The 23,430-nt window shown below is 62.7% G+C and overlaps 1 long non-coding RNA gene across 1 annotated transcript; it reads right to left on the bottom strand.

Annotated features, from left to right (window-relative positions):
- Positions 1 to 16,143: 16,143 nt before the first annotated feature.
- Positions 16,144 to 19,615, bottom strand: LOC110255945 (uncharacterized). Its single transcript, XR_014820590.1, has 2 exons — positions 19,240 to 19,615; positions 16,144 to 17,861 (listed from the first exon to the last, which is right to left on the bottom strand). It is a non-coding gene; the product is annotated as an uncharacterized LOC110255945 (long non-coding RNA).
- Between the last annotated feature and the right edge of the window lie 3,815 nt (positions 19,616 to 23,430).

The following is a 23,430-nucleotide window of genomic DNA, read 5'->3' as shown; positions in this document are numbered from 1 at the left end:
CTGGAAAGCTCAAGGACGCCCTCCTCACCTCCAGCCGCTCGGGGTGGGAGAGCGTGGCTAGCGAGCCAGCGCATGGGGTGGGGGACAGACAGAGCCCCCTCTGCAGACTGTGGCCCACAGCCAGGCTCCAAGGTGCCCTCGGCACCTGACACGCCGCAGCCCTGGGCTGACGCGGGACCTGGCCCCGTGGCTGCCGGCTGGATGAAAAGGGCAGGAGGCGTCTGGGGTCCTGGGCACCACGCGGGGGCACCCTCGCCTGCCACACCCACCCCGTGGCCACTGGTCTCAGGCAGCCCTTCTGTGTCTCCTGGGGACAGTGCTCACCAGCCCTGGGCCACCCGTCTGGCCTGGAGGGGTCATCAGCTTGAGTTGTCTGGGGCGGGAGGGAAGTCGGGAGAAACTAAGGGAGGGGTCTCACCCCGAGGTCCCCTGCAGCTCCCGCAGGGTGGGGAGGCGGGAGAGCCCACCCGTTCTCGTGCAACAGGGGCTGAAAGGGCCAAACATCCATCCTCCAGGGGCGGGGGGTCCAAAGGCACAAAGCTCGGGAGGTTTTCTGGACGGTGCCTGGGTGTGTGGGTCGGGGGCTGGCACTGAGGGCAGGGGGGCAGGTCAGGGCATGGGAGAGGGACAGGCCTGCGTCGGCTGGGCACACAGGCCCCACGGAAGACTGTCACCAAGGACTCGGACCTCTGGGCACTGCCTTCTGTCTGTCCCTCCGGCAGACGGACGAGGCTCCTGGGGGCCGGGCGGGAGGGGCACAGAGGCGGAGAGATACACCGAGACGGGGAGACCGGAGGGCGAGACCCAGAGGCCGAGGCCAAGGCGGGCAGGGGCGGGGAGGGCGGAGGCCGGATGTCTGTGTGCAGAGCAGGGCCAGGCAGAGAGCATCCCGCTGGTCCTGGGCTGCCCTGGGCCCCTCAGCCGGACCCGAGGCTCCGGGGACCTGGGCCCTCAACTTGCCGTAGCAGCCAACTCCCTCCGGCTGAGATGGGGAGGAAGGGGCAGAGAAGAGGGGAGGGGACCCTGAATTCAGGCCTCATTCCAAGCACGGTCCCCAGGTCTCCACTGGGTGCCCAGGCACGGCTGGCCCAGACGCTGGGCTCTGACCCTGACAGACTGGCTGACAGCCGACGTGTCCCCTGCGCTCCCCCAGATCCCTCTGGAACAGTGGCTCTTGCAGCCCAGGGGCAGGCCGAGCCGGGGGCCAGGGGGCCTGACGGTGGGCTGGCAGATGACCGAAGGCGCTGGCCTGTCCTGGGGGAGATGGGGTCCCCCCACTCCTTCGGCGCCCGCGGCGTGGTGAGCATGAGGGCAGCTGGGGAGGGTGGGCTCAGCCACCCCCCATCAGGACTTGGGTGCTGAGCAGGTCCCCAAGGGTCAGGAGGGCTGGTGGCCCCAAGGGGCCTGGCACGGGGGCAAAAAGGCACAAGGCGGGGAGCGCTGGGGAGGGCGGGGCCGTGGCTGGGGGCTCCCAATGTCGCCACGCCCTCTTTGCAGGCCCTTCCAGCCATCGCCCCTGCTTGCCTCCCGCCCCGGCCTGTCTCCCCCTCCTGGCACCACGCCCCTTGCTGTGGCCCCAGCCACTGCCCCCACTCTTCGGCCCTGGGAGTCTTTCCTGTTGCTGCTGAAGCCCAAGATCCCACCCTGTCTGAGGATGACGATCCACTTCCAGAAATCCATGCTGTTCACCCTCACGCGCACACTCACACACACTCACTCGCACACACACACACATCCCAGCCTCTGGTGCCCGAGGGCCTGGGGGTGGGCAGTGGGGGTGGGTGTGGATCCCGGGACCCGCGAGCACCCATGCGTCCACGCGTGTGCACACGCTGGCGCCCGGGCACAGGGTCCCTGCGCCCCCTCCCTGGCTGTCTCTTGCCACAGGCTCTCCACCCAGAGGCTGAAGGCCCCTCTTGCCGCTGTCCGGGCACCGCAGTTTGGGGCGCTCATGGGGCCCCAAACTGTGAGAGCCTGTGAGAGCCTGAAGTTCCCGCGGGGGCCCCAGGGAACCCTGTGATGGAGGGGGGGCCCTGGCTCATGCCTTCGGGGCATCCCAGCTCCACGACTCAGCCCAAATCTCCCCTGTCCGCTTGCACACCCCGGGCTGGTTTTGCCTTCTCTGGCCAGTGGCCTGCCCCGTGAGGCAGGACGTCCTGCCCCGTAGCGCCCCATCTGACCCCCTCGGGCCCCAGCCCTGCCCCCTCCTCTTCCTCGTCTCTGCCTGGAATCTCCCGTAGTAAGCGCTGGGGCCTGGGCGGCCTGGGCACAGGCTTATGTAGGACAGGCCTCAGGTCCCCGGGGGCAGCAGAGGCAGAAAACCAGGTCACAGCCAGCGAGCCTCGATGCCAGTACAGTCCTGAGAACCGTCAGGAAACACGGGTGGGCCCTGCCGGGGCTGCAGGGGCTCCCTGGCTTCTCGGGGCAGCTGAAAGGTGGTGGCTGAGCACACGGTTGCCACCGTCATCTGAGAGCCTTGCATGCAGGGGCTCTGGGTGCAGAGGCCTCCGTGAAGAGCTGGCATCAAACACATCCCAGGGTAGGACCTAAGTTTGCTGGTGTGGTTGCTTCTGAGACGCTCTGTTTTTCTATGTTTTCAAAAAATTAAGGCTTCTGGAGTTCCCACTGTGGCTCAGCGGTTAACGAACCCTACTAGGATTCATGAGGATGCGGGTTCGATCCCTGGCCTCGCTCAATGGGTTAGGGATCCTGCGTTGCTGTGGCTGTGGCGGAGGCTGGCAGCTGCAGCTCTGATACGACCCCTGGCCTGAGAACCTCCATATGCCCCAGGTGCGGCCCTAAAAAGCAGGAAAAAAAAAAAAAAAAAAAAAAAAAGCTGCCTAACTCTAAGGAGACAAAGAGAAACCTCATGAAGCCAGCGGTGTTAGGAGCCCACATCTGGATTGGCAAGTTCTTGGCCACCCCCTAGGGGCGTCACAGAGCGGGAGAGCACACAGGATTAAGTAGTTGATAGCACAGGCACCTCCAGGCTGGGGACCCGGGCAGGTCCTGCTACCTGGGTGGGGCCTGGGTTCGTCTTCATTACCTCTCAGGGCTGGAGCCCCCTCCCCAGGACTCGGCTCGCCTACCGGGGTCCCTGCTGCCTGCTCGCGCCTGACCCCAAGCCCCCAAAGGGAGCCGGACAGGACCACGGCTCCCCCCGCCCAAACACACCTCTCTCTCCCACAAAATAATTTAATGCAACTTAATGGCTTGAAGTCGATGTAAAAATTACAGGCGTGGGGGTGGGGGGGCGGTGGGGGCCTGGTAAGAAATCCTTTTGAAAATATAATTGAGTTAATGGAGCCGTAACTGTGTCTCATCTTGGGGGGTAATTGGCCCGCTTTTTGTCACCCTGTCCATTTACATGCTCCTGTTTTCGTTTAGCTATTGATTTTTTTCTTTATAAAGTGGGCCACTTTACTGCAATTTTTAAAGCCCCAGTGATGAATAAAAACCTCATCTTCCTACTCATTAAGACACAGGAATTAGCCGGGCTCAGGGCCCCTGCCGTCAATCTGCGTGGCGTTTCTGGGCTGCTGCGTTTTGGGGGAGGCCCAGCGGCTGCTCGCTCATGGCAGCAAGAGGGGCCACGTCTTCCCGGAGGCAGGTCCTGGGCGAGGGGCCCCCTTGGGCGGGTGTCCTAAGGGAGTGGAGGGCTGAAGGGGTCTCCCTGGCCCAGCACCTGCATCTTTGTGGCTCTAACTCAGAGGCCCCACCCACCTGCCTCTGCCCGCAGACCAAGGTCGCAAGTCCTTTAGAATCTTTTTAAATTGTAAAATCTTTACACACACGGAATGAAGTTCAACGGCCGGCGCCTCAACCTGCAATGGCAACGTCTGGGGGCTGCCTGCCCCCCCCAACCTGCCCCATCTCCGGCAACCAGGCTATTGTTTGATCTTACTCACTCTCAGATGCCTTGCAGGTGCCCCTAGACCCACCTGTCTTTTTTTTTTTTGTCTTTTTTTGCCATTTCTAGGGCCGTGCCCGTGGCATATGTTGGTTCCCAGGCTAGGGGTCCAATCGGAGCTGTAGCCACCAGCCTACACCACAGCCACTGCAATGTAGGATCCAAGCCACGTCTGCGACCTACACCACAGCTCATGGCAACGCTGGATCCTTAGCCCACTGAGCAAGGCCAGGGATCGAACCCACAACCTCATGGTTCCTAGTCAGATTCGTTAACCACTGCACCACGACGGGAACTCCCCGCCTGTCTTTTTTAATGACCTTGTAGTACTCCCTTGCCTGTCTCTTCCGTGGTGTGTCTGGGTTTGAGGAGACCTGGGATCCCGGGATGTATCAATGCCAGAAGTATCCCAGGGACACGGGGACAGATGGTCCTGATGGGTGAGCTTCCGTGCGTGCCCTCAGCCAGCGTGCTCCTGTTGGAAGTTTAGGTAGTTGCTAATTTCTCACCCTGACCTCTGGTGGCACAGCCTTTGTGCCTTATACATATGTTTCTGGAAGATAACATTTCTCCTAAGAGAAGCTGCTGGTGAAAGGCGTGCCTATTGCCAATCTTGATTGCTATGGCCAAACTGCTTGGCGAAAGCGTGCCAATACCACCCCTTCTGAGTGCGAGGCTCCCGCTGTCATCTGATAGGGGATAGGGGGTGGCCAGTAGGGTTTTTTAAAATCAGCTTTGGGATATGACTTAGATACAACAGAAGCACCTGTTTGGAGTGTCCAGTTAGACGAGTTTGAACAAAGGAGGGCAGTCACGTAGCCACTGCTCCGCTCAAGAAGCAGAACCCTCGAGGCAGCCCGGGGCCCGTCCCCATGTCCCGCCGGATCCCAGCCCCGGCCACCACGGCCCGCGTTCTGCCCATGCAGAGTAGTTTTGCCTTTTCTAGAATTTCACGTACATGGAACCATGCAAAATGCGTTGGCTGCTTTGCTCAGCAAACGACTTGTTCAGTCATCCGGCCTCGGCCGTGTGCCATCCCTTCACTGCCGGGTAGGGTCCCCGACCCCGTGCCCGGCGGCACCTCCTCTTGAGCTCGGGCACCCGTGCCACCCCAGCTTGGGGCTGTTGATGGACAAGGCTGCCGTGAACATTCGAGTTCTAGGCTGTTATGTGAACATGGGTTTCATCTCCTGGGCAGACCCCCGGCGGCAGAAGGGCTGGGTCGCAGGGCAGGGGGAGAAGAGCGTCTCCCGTTCCCTCCGGCAGGGCGAGGGGCCCAGCTCCATTCCCCGTGTCCTCGCTGGCACCTGTACCATCTCAGGGGAGGTGCACCGCGGTGGCTCTTTGTGGCTGTAACTGGCATTTCCCGCGTCAGCCTGCTGTCTTTGGCATTTGTTAATAACGACGTCTGTATTGTGCAGAAATTTCAATTTGTGTAATAAATTTCTCTTTCAACAGAGAAATTGTGGTTTGGGGGTTTCATCACAGTTTCCTTTTACACCCCAATCGTGATGGGTCCAGTCTCTAGAAATGGCCCCTCAGGGGTTTTCAAAGTGATGGAAACTCACACCCGGGCTCCCTCCCCGGCCATGCGGCCACACGGCCACATGGCCGGTCGTCAGGGCCTTATGGGAAGGCCGTGTAGAGCTCCCTCGGGGCCAGCGCCCACGGGCCCCGGCCTGGCCACCCAGCTACACAGCTTTCCCTGTTTCTCCTCGGATCACGGGGCTCACCCCCCGGGTGACAGACACACCTGCAGGCACCCACGGGATCAGCCCCATGTGGGCGGCTGGGGCCCAGAGAGGCGGAGCTGGGTGCGGGGGCCGAGGCTGTCCAGCGGGAGACGGGGTGAGGCCCATCAGGGAGCCCCAACTGCCTGTTCCACCAGCCTCAGGGAGCCCCAAGTTCTGACACCCAGTGCATTTCCTCGCGTCCCAAGTGGCCCCACTCGACACAAGTCTCCTTGTGGACAAGGGCTGTGAGGCCAAGTGACTGGAGGAGGGACCCCCAAGGGAGGTGGAGCCCACCCAGGATGGCTATTTGAGTGGCCGTTGGGGCCACGCCCTTGGGCTGGGTCAGCGGTCTGGAATCCACTCTTGGGCTGCCCCCCCTTCCCTGGGGACTCCCCTGTTCCCAGACCCTCCCTCCGCCCCTCCTCTGAAAGGGGACTTGCTTTTCTTTCCTTTTCTTCCTTTTTTTTTTGGTCTTTTTAGGGCCACACCCATGGCATATGGAGGTTCCCAGGCTAGGGGTCCAATCAGACCTGCAGCGGCCAGCCTCCACCACAGCCACAGTAACGCCAGATCTTTAACCCACTGAGTGAGGCCAGGAATCGAACCTGCGTCCTCATGGATACTAGTCAGGTTCGTCTCCACTGAGCCATGACGGGGACTCTGGAACTTGCTTTTCTTTTCTTTTCTTTTCTTTTCTTTTTCTTTTTTTTTTTTCTGTGTCTTTTTGCTATTTCTTGGGCCGCTCCCACGGCATATGGAGGTTCCCAGTCTAGGGGTCGAATCAGAGCTGCAGCCACTGGCCCACGCCAGAGCCACAGCAATGCAGGATCAGAGCCGCATCTGCAACCTACACCACAGCTCACGGCAATGCCAGATCGTCAACCCACTGAGCAAGGGCAGGGACCGAACCTGCAACCTCATGGTTCCTAGTCGGATTCGTTAACCACTGTGCCACAACGGGAACTCCAGGAACTTGCTTTTCTGAGCCCTTCCTCAAGCTCAGGTCAGACATGGGGACGCAGTGCAGTGGGTGGAGTGCTGGGCCCCCCAGAGCCTCGGATTGTCACCTTCTTTGGATCGAGGGGCTTTTGCAGATATAATTAAGAGAAGGGTCCTGAGAGGAGGGAAGCGATGCCGGAGTCCTTACGCCTGGAAGGAAGAAGCCAGGGCACGCGGCACAGGGAAAGGCCATGGGAAGCAGAGCCAGGGATCCGAGTGTCGCAGCCACGAGCCAAGAGGAGCCCCGAGGAGGCGGGGGAGGGCTCTCCTTCCGCCCTCACAGGCAGCCAGCCCTGCTGACACCTGGGCTTTTTTTCTTTTTTCTTTCTTTTTTTTTATTCTTCTTCCTTTTTTTTGCTATTTCTTGGGCTGCTCTGGCAGCATATGGAGGTTCCCAGGCGAGGGGTCCAATCAGAGCTGCAGCCACCAGCCTACGCCAGAGCCACAGCCATGTGGGATCTGAGCCACGTCTGCGACCTACACCACAGCTCACGGATCCTTAATCCACTGAGCGAGGCCCGGGATTGAACCCGCAACCTCGTGGTTCCTAGTCGGATTCATTAACCACTGAGCCATGACGGGAACTCTGACACCTGGGCTTTGACTCTGGCCTCCAGACCGTGACACCGTCAATGTCTGGGTGTGTGGCCTTGACCACGACAGCCCAGGACGCCAGCACTTTGCCCAAGGAATGCCTCCGCAGCCCCTAAAGCAGGTCTGAGTTAGAGCCACCGTCCCCGGGAGGCAGCCCTGGGCCCAGGCCTGAGCCTGGAAGGCCACAGAGGCCAACCCCGACGTGCATACAAGGGGTGGGTGCCTGGGGCTTTGATGCCCCAGCCACGAGCCTCAGAAATGCCCCTTGGCACCCGGGGCTGGGGACACCCAGGACACATGTTTGCAGGGCGTCCTGCCAGCCCCCAGCCCAGAGCAGAGATGAGCGCTCAAGAAGGTCCCTCAAGGTCTGCCGGGCTCCCCCGTGCCTGCCCGTGGACAGGGAGGGCCGACAGGCAAGGGCATCCTCTGCCTGTCCAGGAGCCCGGCTCCCACGCTGTGCCCCCAGCGAGCCTGAGGCTGCGCGCGGCACCAGCAGGGCAGGTCCTGACAGGCTCTGTGGGAATCATCCGGCAGGTGCTGCTCCCCGAGGGGCCCCATGTGTCCACCAGGACCGTCCAGGTCAGACCTGTTGGGGGGGCTCCTGCCCCTCCCAGGGTCCTCAGGGCCTCTCCCCATGGCCTGTCTCCCAGGCACTCCCTTAGCTCTCGGCCCTCATAGCGGGGGCCGGGGGGCGGCCCCACATTCTCATGGCCCCTGAGGACACTGTACCCTCGTGGGCGTGGTTGGGGGCAGGGGGTCCTCTGTGAAACCTCAGCTCACGGGAAGGGCTGGTCTGGCCTCAAGCCCGGCTGATACGCAGAGTCCGGAGGCCGCTTGACCTGGCGATTTTGCTGTGAACGCTCGAGTCCCCCCGCTTCTGTGACTTTCCCAAGAGCCATCAAAATGTCTGCAGCTCCCGCGTGGAGGTGGTGGCCGCTCTGGGGAAGCCGAGGCTTCGTGGGCTGTCCCACTTCTCCCCTACCTGGGATGGGGTGGGGTCGGGGGTTGAATGTGAGGGGCCTAGACGGCACCGCAGGGTCACCCACTGCCTCCCCGGCTTCCCACGCCGCTTGTGCACAACCCAGGTCCCGTCTTCCCTATGCCCAGAGCAGCCCCAAACGGCCCTGTGCCCAGTCTGCTCCCTGTCATAAGGCGAGAGCCACTGGGACACACAAAGTGGCTGGAGTGGAGGCCGGGCAGAGAGACGGGGTCTGGGGACAGAACAGAGTGGGCTGACGTGGGCCAGGGAGCAGAAGTCCAGGAAAATCCCATCTGGAAAAATTTCCCTCAAGTGCTCAGGAAACGTTAGAAACAAGGCAGCCCCAGGAGCGTGACTAGAATTAAACTGGAGGAGTTCCCATTATGGCTCAGTGGTTAACGAATCCGACTAGGAACCATGAGGTTGCCGGTTCGATCCCTGGCCTTGCTCAGTGGGTTAAGGATCCGGCATTGCCGTGAGCTGTGGTGTAGGTTGCAGACACGGCTCGGATCCCACGTTGCTGTGGCTCTGGCGTAGGCCGGTGGCTACAGCTCCGATTCGACCCCTAGCCTGGGAACCTCCATGTGCCGTGGGAGCAGCCCAAGAAAAGGCAAAAAGGCCAAAAAAAAAAAAAAAAAAGAATTAAACTGGAAACCCAAGAGCACGGCGGTCCTGCTGCAGAAAGCAAGGCCTCCCCTTAATTCGGTTCACTGCTGTGGGGGCGCCCGCGCCCCCTCTCAGCTCAGGCAGGTCAGGGAGGGGTGCCCCGGGACCCCAGGCAGGCCTCCGGCAGCTGGAACACCCCATCTGCAGGATCACCCTTGTCTGAAGGAGGCTGAGAGGTGGGGCCCCGGGGCCACCTGCCCTGTACCCCCACCCCCACCCCAGGGCTGTCCCAGAATGCTCTGGGCCAGGGCTGTGGCTTTTCTAGAAGGCAGGGAGGCACCGCACGTGGGGTCCGCACCCTCCCCCGGTCCCACAAGCCCCAGACTCAACGCCTCCTCTGCAGACCCCTGCCCCGCGAGGCGCCCTGCCCAGGCTGCTGCTGACTAGTGCAGTGGGGGCGGGACTCAGGTCTCACTCTGCCACCTGTGCTCGGGCCTTGTCACCTACCCCCTTCCAGAGCCTGGGCCTGGCCCCAGGGCTCCCTTGCAGCCCCTCCCTCCTCTCGAAGGATGGACGCTGGACCCTGGGCCTTTCCCAAGGGGACGGGTCCGGGGCGAAGCCCCTCCAAGGGGAGACGTGGTGGCCAGGCCTCTTTGCCCATGGCGTGGTGCTGGGGGGGTGGGTAGGACACCAAACCCCAGCCAGTAGGTGGGCTGACCTGCCCTTCGCTGTCCCCTCCCACCCGAGGGTCCCTGGCTTGGGCTCTGCTCCTGGAGCATGCCGTCTGGGGTCATGGCAGCTGGAGTCGGGGCGAAGATGCTTCCTGGTCTCCCCTGCGGGGTAGGAACAGACATACGGTGTGAAGATACCACTGGGGGAGGGGGGCCTTCCAGCCTAAAGTCCTCCTCTGGGCCCCCCAGGCCCCTTCCCCGCCTGCCTCGAGAAGTCACCCAAAAGCTGTTTTCTAGAACAACCAGAGGCGGTGGTCAGCAGAGGCCGGGGGGACAGCCCTCTGGGGTGAGGCTGGGAGGCCTGCCCCCTCCCCCCAGCAGGAGGGCCCCCTCCCCCCAGCAGGAGGGCCCCCTCCCCCTTGCCCTGTGCCCTGGGGCCCCAGGAAGGCTGGGGTGGCCCGGCCAGCCCGGGAGCTGCAAAGGGCACTGAGAGTGCAGCGCTGGGGCGAGCCGCCAGCAGGGCCAAGACAATGTGGTTTCAATCTAATTGTCCCAAAATATTGTTACAACACAAACCACGTGCCATCCACTCACCTGCAACTAATCAGCGGCAAAGCTACCGAATAAATCGGTTCCACACCCGTGGGGCCGGGCAGCCCGGCGCGCGAACCCGGGTGCCCAGGCCAAGGCCACGGCGGCCAGGGCCTGTTTCCTGTGAGGGGAAAGACTCCTCAGGGCGAGTGGGGGGCACCGCCAGGGCTCCTCCTCCCTCTGACCCCCACTTCACTCTGGAGGACAGAGCTGGAAGGGCCAGCCCTTCATATCACACCTGTCCAGGCCCCGGTGGGTCGCCAAGGAGCTGGGGCCAAACTGGGGCGACAGCCAGGTCAGCCAAGGGCTTCCTGGGGTCTGGGGGCCAGAGAGTCCCCAGCGTCCTCCCTCCGCCCTGACCCTCCCATTCCAAGACTGCGGCCCTGGGCACTGCACCCCTTTGGGAAACACCTGCATGCCCGTATGCGCTATTGACAAGCTGCCTTTGAAAGCACGGAGGCCTTCTGGTTAGTAGGATGGAGAGAGTCCGCCAGCAGCCAAGTGCGCTAAGGGGGATCCCTCGTTGAGCCAGCGAGGAGACTGATGCTCAACAGAGGACCCCAGCTTCGCCAGCGCCCATTGCGGGTGGGCCGGGCTGGCCAGCCTCGGTCCCTCCCAAGGTGCGTGCTGCCCCGAATGCACCTGGCGCACTGCCAGCCAGCTGGGCCGCACACAGGCCCGCTGGGAAGGGCCTGCACCCCGAGCTCCAGGGGAGCAGACGAAGCAGAACCCGGGTGCTGGAGAAGCAGGATGCTCTGACCCCTTGCCGCGAGCCCGGGAAGCCTGGAGGTCCTTGGGCTCAGCCTTGAGGGCGAACGGGGGGTGCGTGGGTAGGAAAGATGGCTCCAGAGTGAGACCCACAAACCCGCCTTTGCGGGGTGTTTGGAGGGAGGCGTAGCAAAGACTTTCTTTCCAAATAAGGTCATAGTCCTGGGCTCCAGGTGGACACGTCTCTTTTCTGGGGGTGGGGGGGTACCATTCAGCCCACAACTCGGCGACAGCCTAGCCCGCCACTACCCTGGAGATCGCCCTCTGTATCAGGTGCCACGCAAACCAGCCCTTTGCCCCAGCAGCGGTCATTTCTGGGATGCAGACCTTATTATGCTCCTTTGTAGCGAAGAAAAATGAGGCTCAGAGATGTTAAGGCGCTTCCCCAAAGCGGCACAGCTTGGAAGCGGCCTCCGCATATTCCGTCAGTGTCTTGGAACAGGCGGCCTGGAAAGGTTGCAGGTGTTCCCAACACAGCTGGCAGCAGCAGGGAGGCCAAGGTCAGCCCACAGCCAACAGGCAGTGGTGGGGGATGGGGGGCGGACAAGAGCCAGAACCGGGCCGGAGGGTGGTGGCCGCAAGGTCGCCTCCGAGCAGCCACTCTTGCAAGGGGTGCGTGAAGGCGCGGACGTGAGAACCCCCCAACCTTATCTGTGCCCACGGTGTCAACTTGTTCCCCGTGTCCGTCTTTGAATAAGGAGCAAAGTGGACCAAATCGCTTTTTATCTCCTGTTGAGCAGGGCCTGCCTGGCAGGGAGGCAGCCACAGAGGTGGACGGAGCCCCTCCCAGGGAGGACAGGACAGGGACGAGGAGAGCCCAGGCCCCCGCCCCCAACGCCTCTCCCTGGGCCCCTTCTTTGAAAAAATCTTTTTATTGTGAAAAATTCATGTCACATAAAATTAGCCATTTTAAGTAATTTTTTAAGTGTGCAATTCAGTGCCTTTCACTCCATTCACTAAGTTGTGCAACCATCACCTCTATCAATTTCCAAAATTTGCATCATCTGAAACAGAAACGTTACCCATTGAGCAATAACTCCCCCCACCCCACCCCCCGCCCCTGGTAACCTCTCATCCGCTTCTGTCTCTAGGAATAGAATTTGCCCATTCGAAGGACCCGTGTGAGCGGAATCAAACCATATCTGTCCTCTTTGTCTGACTTCTTTCACAGAGCATATGATGTCTTCAAGTTCATCCATGTGTGTCAGAATTTCCTTGGTTTTTTTTTTTTTTTTTTTTTGCTTAATTTTTAGGGCTGCACGGGCGCCATATGGAGGTTCCCAGGCTAGGGGTCGAATCGGAGCTGTAGCCACTGGCCTACGCCACAACCACAGCATTGTGGGATCCCAGCCGCTGTGCTGTAGATCTGCGACCTGCCACACAGCTCCCGGCACCACCGGATCCTTAACCCAGTGAGCGAGGCCAGGGATCGAACCCGCACCCTCATGGTTCCTCGTCGGAGTCGTTAACCCCTGCGCCACAACGGGAACTCCCAGAGTGTCCTCCTTTTTAAGGCCAAATCGAATCCCAGCGGGTGGGCAGAGCACCTTCTGCTTATCCTCCACCCGACAGTGGACAGTGGGCCGTGCCCACCTTCTGGCTGCTGTGAACACGGGGAGCCACTGCCCCCAGCTCGCTGGAAAAATACCCACACGTGACATGGCTGGGTTCCGTGCCGATTCTATGTTGAAGGGACCACGGGCACCCAGGCCTTTTTCAACCCAGATTTTGGTCTTTTACAGAAAGAAATTTTGTCTCCATTCTCTTCCCTGGGCCTGGGGTGGGGGGGGGATGCTGTGGGGGTGAGGAAGGCCTGGGGCGCTGCTGGAAGTGGGGAGGCCCCAGCGCCCACCCTGGAAGGCTGTCTCTTGGAGTCAGCTCCGTGCCTCCAGGGCAGCAGGGTCCGGGCGGTGTCCCTGTCGCTTGCGGCCTGGATTTCCTGCCTGTCGAGGGCAGACACAGCAAGCACCCACGTCTTCGGGGGCTCTGGGCTCAGAGGAGGGAGGTACAGCACAGAGACCGGCCCTGGTGTGTCATGAGGGCTCCGTGAGGTCCCTCCCAAGGCCCCGGGCAGCGGCTGAGCTCACAGCCCCCAGGGAAAAAGACCCCCGGAGAGCAGAGAGGGCTCGGGCCTCCGACTGTGTCCCCTGCCTGCACCAGGGTCAAGGGCCAGGTCTGCCCGCTGTGCAGGTTCTCTCCAGTAGGGGGCGCCCTGCAGCTTCCTTCTTGCTCTTCCTGAGGGGCGGCAGTGACCCTTTCTGGATCCAGTGATGGACAGCCTCCGTGGTGGGGGCAGTTCAAGGCTGGTCGCCCGGCCACATGGGGCTCTGCCCGCTGCAGGGTTCTCAGGGCCCCAGGCCTCACCTGCAGGGGAGGGGGCCCCTGGACCACAGGGCTTAGAGAGGAGGGGCACGGCCCAGGGAGGCGGGGGGCTGGTGTGCGGTTGACCAGGAGCCTGCTTGGGGTGTACTGGCCTCGCGCGCTGTCCCCAGGGCAGAGGGCACCCCAGGTTGCCTGGAGAAGCTGCTTCCGGGGTCCAGGCCTGCCTGAAGGTGGGACCGGGGTCTCTGGACTGGACTCAAGGCCACGGCCCCCAGGAAGAGCCCTCCCTGGTCCTCTCGGCAGTAGCCGCAGCCCCTCCTGGCTCTGTGTTTCCAGAGCTGGCCTTCCTGGAGGCGACTGCCTGGCGTGATCCACACAGGGTCCCCACAAACTTCATTTCTTATTTATTTACCTACGTATTTTTTTTGCCACATCAGCTTCATGCAAAAGCTCCTGGGCGAGGGATCGAACCCGCACCATTGCACTGCCAACGCCAGATCCTGAACCCACCAGGCCGCCTGGGACCTGCCCCCCACAAACTTTTTAACACGAGTGGTTTCTCCCAGCGTCTGTGAGAAAAAACAAAACCAACCGATCAAGCCTGCGATTTCACAGATCTTAACGCCGGGGAGAAGATCAGGGGAAAGGGAGCCGTGAAATTTCAGAACCCGGTTGAGTAAGAAACGGCGCAGGGTCCGTGGAAGGTCAGGCCAGGGCGGGAGGGAGGTGCCGGGCTGGGCGGGAGCCCGGGCCCTGCCTGCAGGGTCTCCCGTCTGGCAGCGGCCCTGGCAGGCAGGCTGGCAGGCTGGGTGGTGACGGTGACTCACAGCCGGCAGGGCCCTTTGCCCAGCGCCCTGCCTCGGGTGAAGTGAGAAACCTGACCAGGCTCCAGCGGATGGGAGACCCCACCCCGGCCCGGGCGGGACAGGTGTGGCTGGGCTGCGGCTCCATCCCACGCCCACACAGGCCTGGGGCCAGGGCGTCTGAGCCCAGTTTGTCACTGAGGCAGCAGCTGCCTCTCCCAGGCCGGAACCCAGGCTGTGGGCCATCCCCCCAGGCATGCAGCTCCGGGCTCTGCCCTGGGCGGGAAGCACGGCTTGGTTGGCAGGCAGGGCTGAGGAATGGCCCCCACACCTCCCCAGTTAGCTGTGAGGCCTCCAGCAAGTTGCTTCCGCTCTTTGGGCCTCTGTGTGTGTCTCTGGTTGGGTCACCTCCTCAGCAAAGCCTTTGCAGGTGTCCTCAAGGCTCCAGAGACCCCGCTCCCTGGCCCCGATCTGTCACTCTCACCTGGATTTCAGAGGCTGGGAGGGGCCGGGGGGGTGGATCGGGGTGCTGCCCCACATCCTCCCTGGTGGAGGGGCCAGGACCACTCTGGAGTTCCTGAGGCGCTCCCGTCGTGGCTCAGTGGTTATCGAACCATGAAGACATGGGTTCAATCCCTGGCCTCGCTCCTTGGTTTAAGGATCCGGCGTTGCCGTGAGCTGTGGTGTAGGTCACAGACGCGGCTCGGATCTCGAGCTGCTGTGGCTGTGGTGTCGGCTGGTGGCTACAGTTCCCATCAGACCCCCAGCCTGGGAACCTCCATACGCCTCGGGTGCGGCCCTAAAAAGACAAAAAAAAAAAAAAAAAAAAAAAAGAGCTCCTGGAGTGTTCTGCTCACTTGCCCACGGAGACCCTCCTTCAGGAGCTGCCTTGAGAGCCCCGAGCCCCTCCTTCCCGCCTGTCCTCTTTGCTCTCGGGTACCACGCTGCCTCTGGGGCTCTGCGGGGAGGGGGAGGCTGGGGCAGCAGCAAAGGAGGCCCAGGGCCTCTGTGGGGCCCACTGAGGCCTCACAAGGAGGCGCTACTGGGGGACACGGAACGGACTCCGGGCAGAGCAAAGAGCAAAGGATCCCAGGCAGGACCATGCCGGTGCGGGCGCAACTGAGAAGTGGGGCGTGGGGGCCGGTGTCGGGAACGGGTGGGGGACCGCCAGCAGCCGCTGGTGCCAAGCCCCCCGCCTGCCTCCTTCCCCAGCTGGGGGCCCCACTCCGGTTCTCTGGGCTGCTGGGAGGTGACCCAGTGTCAGCGGTCTCGAAGGGGAGGGAGACGGGACCCAGAAGTCGGGGGAAGGCTGCGTGTCCCCACGCCCCGGACCAAATGCTACAAAAGCCCTGACTCAGGGGTCCCACCTGGCAGGTGCAGCAAGTGTCCCGGGCCCCAGGCCCACCCATCGCCTTCAGAGAACTGGGCTTCTCACCTTGAGCCCCCTGACCGCCACGGACACACAGATGCAGGGGCGCCTGCAGGCTCAGGGGGTGCCTGGGAGTGGACGTCAGGCGGGGGAGGAGAAGAGGGTGGTCCTGCCCAGGAAGGGGCCAAGGGGGCGGTCAGTGGGGTCAGCCACAGCCACGTGCTCAGGTGGGCCTGGGGCAGCCAGCAGCCTAGAGCGGGCCAGGGGCTGGGATGTCTCCGTGCAGCCCTGGGGCGGCTGAGGGGCTCTGCAGGCTGACTGGGAGCCCAAGGCGCAGAGGGGAGGCCCCAGGCTCCGACGAGCAAAGGCCACAGCCGGCTCACTGCTCCGTCCGCACGGGGAGTTTCCCAGATCCATCAGCCCAACAAGCCTGGCTGTGCTCTGTGCTCTGCCAGTGTGGGATGCCCTGTGCACATGACAGTGACACACTTGACCTCGGCAGGGCTGACAGCAAGCCCCCCAAGAGCAGGCCCCTCCGGCTCCTCCTGCGGGAGTTCGCACCCCTGCTCAGGGCTGGGCCTGTGGGCATCGACCCGTGGGCACCTTCCAGTGGGAGGCAGGAGCCTTTCTGTGTCTCAGGACACAAAGACGGGTGCCTGGGGAGACACGAGTACTCCTTCCGGGTGCATCTGAGCAACCAGACCCTGCCCCCAGCCACCCCACCATGGGCACCACGGGCAGTGCCAACACCAGCTGAAACACTGAGCTGCATGTGGCTCATGGCTCTGCAGAATGTCCTTCGATTTGAGTTTCCTTTATTCTTCCCTTGTGGCTAGACTCAGCTTAAGCGTCCTGGATGAGAGCATCGCATAGGTGACACTGCGAGCCCCCTGGGGGAAACAAAGGCTCAGAGAGAGGGAGTGACACGGTCACCACTGCTGGGCCTGGCTCCCACCCGCGGCTGCGGGGGCTCCGGTGGGTGGGTGCTGTCCGCCACCCGCAGGCCTGGGTGGCAGGGCTCCCACAGGGGGTTCCAGCCAGCCACTCATCGCTCTGTCCTTTTCGTGGACTCGGGGCTCCTTGAAGTGTCAGCTTTTGCTTCGTCTGTGCGCTGGCTCGGGAGCCAGCAGGGAGCAGAGGGCCTGGGCAGCTGGCAGGACAGAATGGGGCGCCCACGGAGCTCGTCAAGCTGCTCCCGAGGCCCTTGGTCCTCAGACAAAGTGGGGCTCAGGCCCGAGCTCCCGGAAGGGCTGGGGGTGGAGCAGCCAGAGTCCAGGCTGGAATCTGCACATCCTTTTCCTGGGAAGTGTCTCCAGATGGATGCAAGGGGTCCGGGCCGAGGCCCCCCGGGTGTCCTCAAGGTGGAGCCTCCCACCTCCCCCGCCCCCACGGCCCTGGCTGCCTCCAGGCCCCAGCGCTGTGTGGTGAGGCGTGAGCCCCTTGCCCTCAGAAGCTGCCTAGCCCGGGAAGCTGGGTCAGCTGTCTGGCTTGGGGCCATGGGCACAGTCTCAGGCAAGGGGGTGGGCTGGGGGGACCATCAGGTGTCCTGCTGGGATGACGACTTTAATTAATGTGCAATATGTCCTGTCTTGGACAAAGACGACCCAGCCAGACAGGTCTGGTTCACAGTCTGCTGTGTGGCCTTGGGCAAGAGAGTGAACCTCTCTGTGCCTCTCGTCTTCATCTTTAACGTTCTAAGGCTATAAGGGAGCGGAGGGTGAGGAACCAGCTTCTTTCTCTTCCTTCTCCTCTCCCTCCTTCCCCATGTCCTGTGTCCTTGGGACCCAGGAGTCTGGCTGTCCCCATAGGGCGCCAGGCCTGGCCTGAGGGCCAGCGGAAGCCCACTAAGCCCAAGGAGGGGTCTTTCCCAGCCAGGTGGGCGGGGAGGCCCCATTCGGCTGGGGCAGCGGGCCACAAGCGGGTTCCATGGCGACAAGTGAGGCCTGTCCCTGTCCTCCTCTCCCCGCCCCTCCCCCAAGCACATCCCAGCTCCTCCGGCTTCATTCTGGCCTCGGTTCACCAGCACTGAGATGCTGGGGTGGGTGGTAGGTGGGGGGTGGACTGCACTCCAGGGCCCCTCTATGCCCCTGCCTTTGTCAAGGAGGGGGGCGTCTTTCCTGTGTCCCTTGTGCGCTTGGTCACTGCAAGGAACAGGCCAGCGAGGCCACCCCCACCTCCCCCAACCCCGTCCGTCTGCCTGGGGGTTTGCTCTGCTCTCTGATTCTCCAAAGAAAATTGACAGGTGGAGCCAGCAAGGTCAGCTCTGCCACCAACAGGTGTGTGGACCCTAAAAGGGCCACGGACATCTTCTTTGTGCCCAGCGAGAGATCACCATCCGTCCGTCTGTCCAGGATTCAGTCAACGAAACGTTTCGCGCGTGAAGCGTGCAGCTCAGCTTTGCTCCCATCACTGACCCTGCAGCCTGTCCAGGTCCCCGGGGCCATCGCCGGACTGTGGGAGTCAGACCACCTGGGTACTTGCTGGTCATCTCCAGCGCGGGGTGTCCACAGGGGCTCCTGGGGACACCCAACACTGTGCTGAGGTGCTGCCGGGGACCTGGCCATCAGGCGCTTCAGCCTCGCCGCTCCTGGGGATGCAGGGGCTGTTTGCCTGAGGGTCCGCCCAGCCCCAACACGACAAGGCCGGAGCTCTAGATCCGTGGGCACAGTGCCCCTTCATGGGGGGGGCGCGTCCCGGGAGCAAAGTCCCCAAGCGCGAGGCACCCTCTGCCTTGGGTATCCTGGCCCATTGTCTCCTAAGAAGAGCTTCCAAGCAGGGGAGGGGGTCCTGGTCCCCCACCGGCCCCCATGGCCGCCCTCCTCTGCCTCTCCTTCCAAGGCCCCCAAGGGCCACTTCCCGCCACAGGTCTCCAAGAATGCGGCCAGGGCACCCCTTCCCTCACCCCTATTGTGTAAGGGACCCCAGCTGGAGGCGCCCCAGAGGATGCCGTGGGACCCAGCCACACCCCAAGAGACCCTGGTGGAGGGTGCAGGGGTGCTTCAGACCCTCCCAAAGCACCCCCCACCTGCCGTCTCTGCACCCAGCAGTGGGGTGCCAAACCCTTCAATTGTGTGAGGGACCCACAGCCCCGGCAGATATGTTCATGCTAATGGTTTTCAGACCCCCCCTGCACCCAGGCCCCCTCTTCCCAGCTGGCAGGCATAGCCGTCATGTGCATGGCCGAGAAAATTATTAATTCCCATCCGTCAAGTTCACTTCTGGGAAAGTTTGCCAATTAACTTGCAAGGTGCAAGAATGAAAGGGGGAGGTGCCCAGAGGGAAAGGCAGAGGGAGGCAGGGGCCTGGGACAGTCCTTGCGGGGGTGGGGGGGCATCGGGTGTGGAGTCCATGCTCCTCAGGAGTTTGGGGGGCGAGGAGGAGCCAGGGCTGCTCCCCAAACCCCACGTGCCTGTGGCAGCGAGAAGAGGGAGGGGCAAAGCTGCAGGATGCATGCGTGCGTGTGTGTGCGTGTGTTGGGGGGGCAGGCTGGGCAGGGAGCCGTGTGTGTGTGTGTGTGTGTGTGTGTTATGGGGGGCAGGGGGCAGGCTGGGCAGGCAGCCCTGGCTCGGACAGTGTCCACTAGTGGCCGACAAAGCTGGCGGTCTGGCGCTGAGTCTGAAAAGCAGGAGCGGGTGGCCAGGGCTACTGTGCCCGCCAGGCTTTCAGGTGCTCCAGTCCCAGCTCTGCTCCTTCAGGCACGTCCTTCCCCCTTTTCGGGGTGAAACCAGCCCCTCCACCTTCGAGGCTGGATTCCAAACTCTCCCGCAGGCGTGCCCACCCCTCCAGCAGCTGCGGCTGGGCTGGGGATGTGGCTGCCACCCTCAGGGCTCTCCAGGTGCCCGAGGTCTGCCTGTGGGCTGGGGGAGGGAGCGGGAGGAAACCAGAGAGACGCACCTGCGGGGGCTGTCTGGGCCCTCAGGCCTCGGCGGTGCATATGGTGCCCTGGCTTCGCACAGGGCGCGCTGGGACGGGACAGCTGGACCGTCCAGAGGCTGCAGAACCGACATCTGATCCCCTCACGAGGTTGGGAGGAGGCGGAGGGCGCCGCGGCCGGGCGCCTGATTCCAGGGAGTCTCCAAAGGCCACGGGCTGGATGCTGCTGGACCCGAGGAACCTGCCCGGCTGCACGCGAGGCGGCCTGGGGGCAGCGGCTGTGCCCAAGGTCCCAGGCTCCCAGGAGACAGTCCTGCCCGGCAGGCTTCCGGACGGACGGCCGGCTCAGGAATGCTCTGGTCCCCTCTGCAGCCGCCGGGGACAGAAGGGCAAGGCCTCAGACTGACTTTTCACCGCTTTTTAAAAGGCAGCCAGCGCGTTCATCTCCTCCCAGCCTAGGCCACGGCCCACCCCCTCAGGTTTCTCTGCATGTCCTGCTGCTCAGGTCCCATTTCATCTCCGCCACTCCCCGCCCTCCCCATGGAGGAGCTGTGGCTCTAGCCCCGCTCCATGGTGCCCTGGCCGCCCCCCATCAAACCCCAGAAGTACTTAGAAACGTAAATTAAAATAAATTGCATTTTTAAATGGCAAAATAAGGGCCGTTGGATCGTTTTTATTGCATAACCACCATTAATGAAGTACAGTCCCTGCCATCTTAATTGCCTGGAGACTAGAGTTCAAGTCTTGGTGTCCACGCAGGGCAGGCGGGGGACCCATGGTCACAGCCACACGCCTGGCGTGACACAAGTGTAAATAAATTTCCCGCAGGATGAGGGGTTCGGGGAAGGTCTTGCAGGCTCCGTGGTGGAGCCCCGGCCTCCTGAGCAAGGGGCCTGCCGGACAGGAATGGGCCTCTTGGGCCGCCCCCTCCCCTTCCCAACCAAGGAGAGAGCACAGAGGGAGAAGGACAGGGAGCAGGCCAGGTATCCCCACACTCTGGTGACAGAGAAGCAGGACGACGGCCCGACGAGGCCAATCTGGGGAGGCCCAGACCAGCCTCACACTGGGAGACCAGCTGGCCAGCCTGGCTTTCCCCAGCCCCTCCTGTGTGCGGCCATGGCCACTTCTCTGGGCTTCCTGCACCCCTGGGGAAGGGGACCAGGAGGGCCAGGGTCCCCTCCTCTTTCCAGGCTGTGCAGCGGAATCGCCAGGATGAAGCTGGAAGCTGATCATGTGTGCAGTTAGCAACCAGAGTCCCCTGACCCCTGCAGGCCGCGCCCCCACCAGACAGGTGGGCCCACAACTGCTGCCCGCTTGAAGCCACTGTTTGGCCCCATGTTCGGGGTCAGGCCGAGCAGCTTTAGGGACCAGCCCTGGGTGCCCAACAGAGAGTGCAGAGCCCCCGCAGGGCCTGACCGCCCAGGGAGGGGCCAGGCTCCCTCGCTGCTCCCTCACCCCGTTCCCCAGAGCCCAGGCCCATTAATCTTTAACGGCCTCTGGTCTAGACCTGACCCCCAAAGCAAACAAGGGTAGGATTCCAGGGGAAAGGACACGCCACCCCCGCTGATGCTGGAGGAGACGGCTCCCAGGGGTGATGGGGGCAGGGACAGGACCCCGCATGGGGGTGGATGTGGGAGCCAGACTGAGGGGCCGGAGCCAGAGCAGGGGAGGTGGTCCCCACTTTCCTAAGAGGTCCCTGCAGCAGCCCAGGGGCGGAGGCGTCCCTGGAGAACGCAGGGGAGGGGAGCTTCCTCCAGAAATCTGCGGGCTATTGTTACGCGCTTTCCGAGACCAGGAGGTTGTGACAACCAAAAGTAATAATACTGCCGCCCCTCCCCCAGCAGCAGGAATTCTGGAAAAAACAGCTGCTGCTGCTCTCAGGCCGAGGAAAAAACAAGGTCAGGCGCTGCAAAGATTCAATTTAAGGCGCGCACCCGCAGCCCGCCAGCCACGCACCAGAACGCAGGCCGGGCTCCCGGCACGGGTGCCAGGCTCGCGGCGCCACGTGGAGCCCATGGCGGTCCCTCCGGCCCTGGAGGATCCGGGCTCGGGCCTGGCTCCCCGGTCACAGGCCGGGTCTCCGGCGGGACACCGATCTGGGAGAGGGTGACCACCGCCGGCCTCCCCATCCTTGGGGAGGGCCTGGGGCTAAATCTGGCCTCCACCCACCCCCCACTAAGCGGGGGAGGGAGGAGAGGGCAGGAGGAGGACTTCGCCGTCTGGAGACCAGAGCCCGACCTTAATCAGAAGTGACAGTAGAACGGGCCAGGCCGGCAAGGGCCACAAAGCCCCCATCCCCCCTCGGTCCTCTGCTGGCCCGGCGGCCGCGCCTGTCTCCGCCGCTGGGCGCAGGGAGGGTGGCCTCCCGGGGGCCTCTCGGAGCCGCGGGGGGGGCGGGGGGGGGGGCTGGCCCTGGACGGTTCTGCACGTGATGCCCACCTTCCCCCCCCCCACCGCCGCGCGCGCCATGGGTGCGGGCTTGGGGACAGGGCGGGTCCAGGAGCCAGTCCTCATGGTCCAGGCGGGAGCGGAGTTGTTTTGCACAAAGTAGCGCGAGGAGCCCGCTCCGTTCCCAGGGTCCCGCCGAGGCCGCGCCAGGGGAGCGCGCGCCGGGCTTTCCCGGGAGCAGGCCGGGGCCGCTGTCCTGCGCGGGGCGGGCAGAGGCCGCGGCCCCCATGGGTGCTCCGAGGCCCGTGAGACTCCAGAGCCCGGCTCGGCATTTGGCCTTTAACAAGGACCGCAAGGATCGGGGTCCCAAGCCTTCCCCGGGAAACGGCACCCCACGCGCGCCGCCGCCGGCAAGGGGAAGGCTGCGGCCGAAACCCGCTGGAGCTTGGGGACGAGCCTGGAAGACGAGGCTCGCGGCTCCGCGCAGCCCTCCAACCGGCCGGCCGGCCCGACTCGCGGCCGGCTCTTCCCCGACCACCCCCTCCCGGGGCGTGGGTCCCTGTCTCTCCCCAAGAAATCCACCAGCCAATAATTCTCCGGATCTCCCAAACTGGGGAACCGGAGGAAGGAGGGAGCCAGGAGGGGACAGGGTCGAACTGGTTGGGTTTTTTACTTTAAAAATTATATATTTTGTGTCACAATCGCTTTTCCTGAAGACCACAAACATCCAATTTGGCTTGGCGTAATAAAATCAGCCGGAGCTCCCTTAAACGGAGCCATTCCGGTGAATTAAGTTGTGAAATCTAATCTATTATATCCATAAAGAAGAATGCTTTCACTGTAAATTCAGGTTATAAAGAAACTATACCTGGGCCGCCAGCCCCCCTTTCGGGTTTGCTACTTGAAGCCTTATCAAATTACTTCAAAATGCTGCGCTACCCTCTCCACATCTCATGGCAACAGAAATGAAACGTGGCAACATTTAACAGGTCAGCAACAACTGCCACAAGGGGGTCTAATTTTTAAAAGAGCCCCCCCCCAAAACATACCTCTTCTCTGTGTTGGGAAGTGTCCTTATTTTCCCAATTAGGTTGAGTTTTTAAACCAACCTCACCGGGCCCAGACTCCGTCCACATTCCCTCCAGCTTGGGCTGGTCTGGGGCGATGGCACCAGAAGCTCCCGGGTGGACCGCACGTGGGCCCCAAGCCCTGGGACCCAGGGGAGCAGCCCGAGGAGAGCCGGTGGCTGAACAGAACCTCCCCACCCGCAGCCAGCCTGCACACCTGAGCCAGAGAGGGGGTCCTCAGATGCCTGGCTGGCTCTGGGCTTCGGTGCCCAGCCCTCAGGCCCGGCCCTTGGTCCCAGCAGTGGCCAGGCAGACAAAGGAGTCGCCAGTGAGGGGTTAATCCACCCCCCCACACACACACCAGCCTAAGGCAGCTTGGACAGGCAAAGGCAGCACCCTGCTAATATTGATTGAGTTAGCAAACTGGGTGCAGGCATTTGCTGCCTTCTTCAGATGGGGGTCCTGGGCCTCCGTCACTCACTGGCCGGACCACCCCCTCCTCCAGGACACCTTTGTCCATTTCTGAACACTAAGTGACACCGGGCTTGGGCTGGGAGCCTCGGCCAGAAATCGAGGCCCCCAAGGCTCTGCGCTCTCGCTCCGGAAGAGGTGTGCAGAGCTGGGAGGCGGCGATCGCTAAGTCCCCAAATTCCCAGGTAACCCGGGACGCAGCTTTTGTCAGGCCCGCGAGGATTTATGAGGCGCCGGCAGAGTGTCAGCCAGGCCTTGCCGAGGCCGCCAGCGCACCCCGTCTAAT

The sequence above is a fragment of the Sus scrofa genome, chromosome 12 (assembly GCF_054392235.1).
Source record: "Sus scrofa isolate SSC_HxYL_T2T_F1_AM1 chromosome 12, Sscrofa_HxYL_maternal_Yorkshire_Landrace_v2.0, whole genome shotgun sequence".
NCBI lineage: Eukaryota > Metazoa > Chordata > Mammalia > Artiodactyla > Suidae > Sus > Sus scrofa.
Note: the sequence above shows the minus strand (reverse complement) of the source record. Positions and strands in the feature narration are given on the sequence as shown.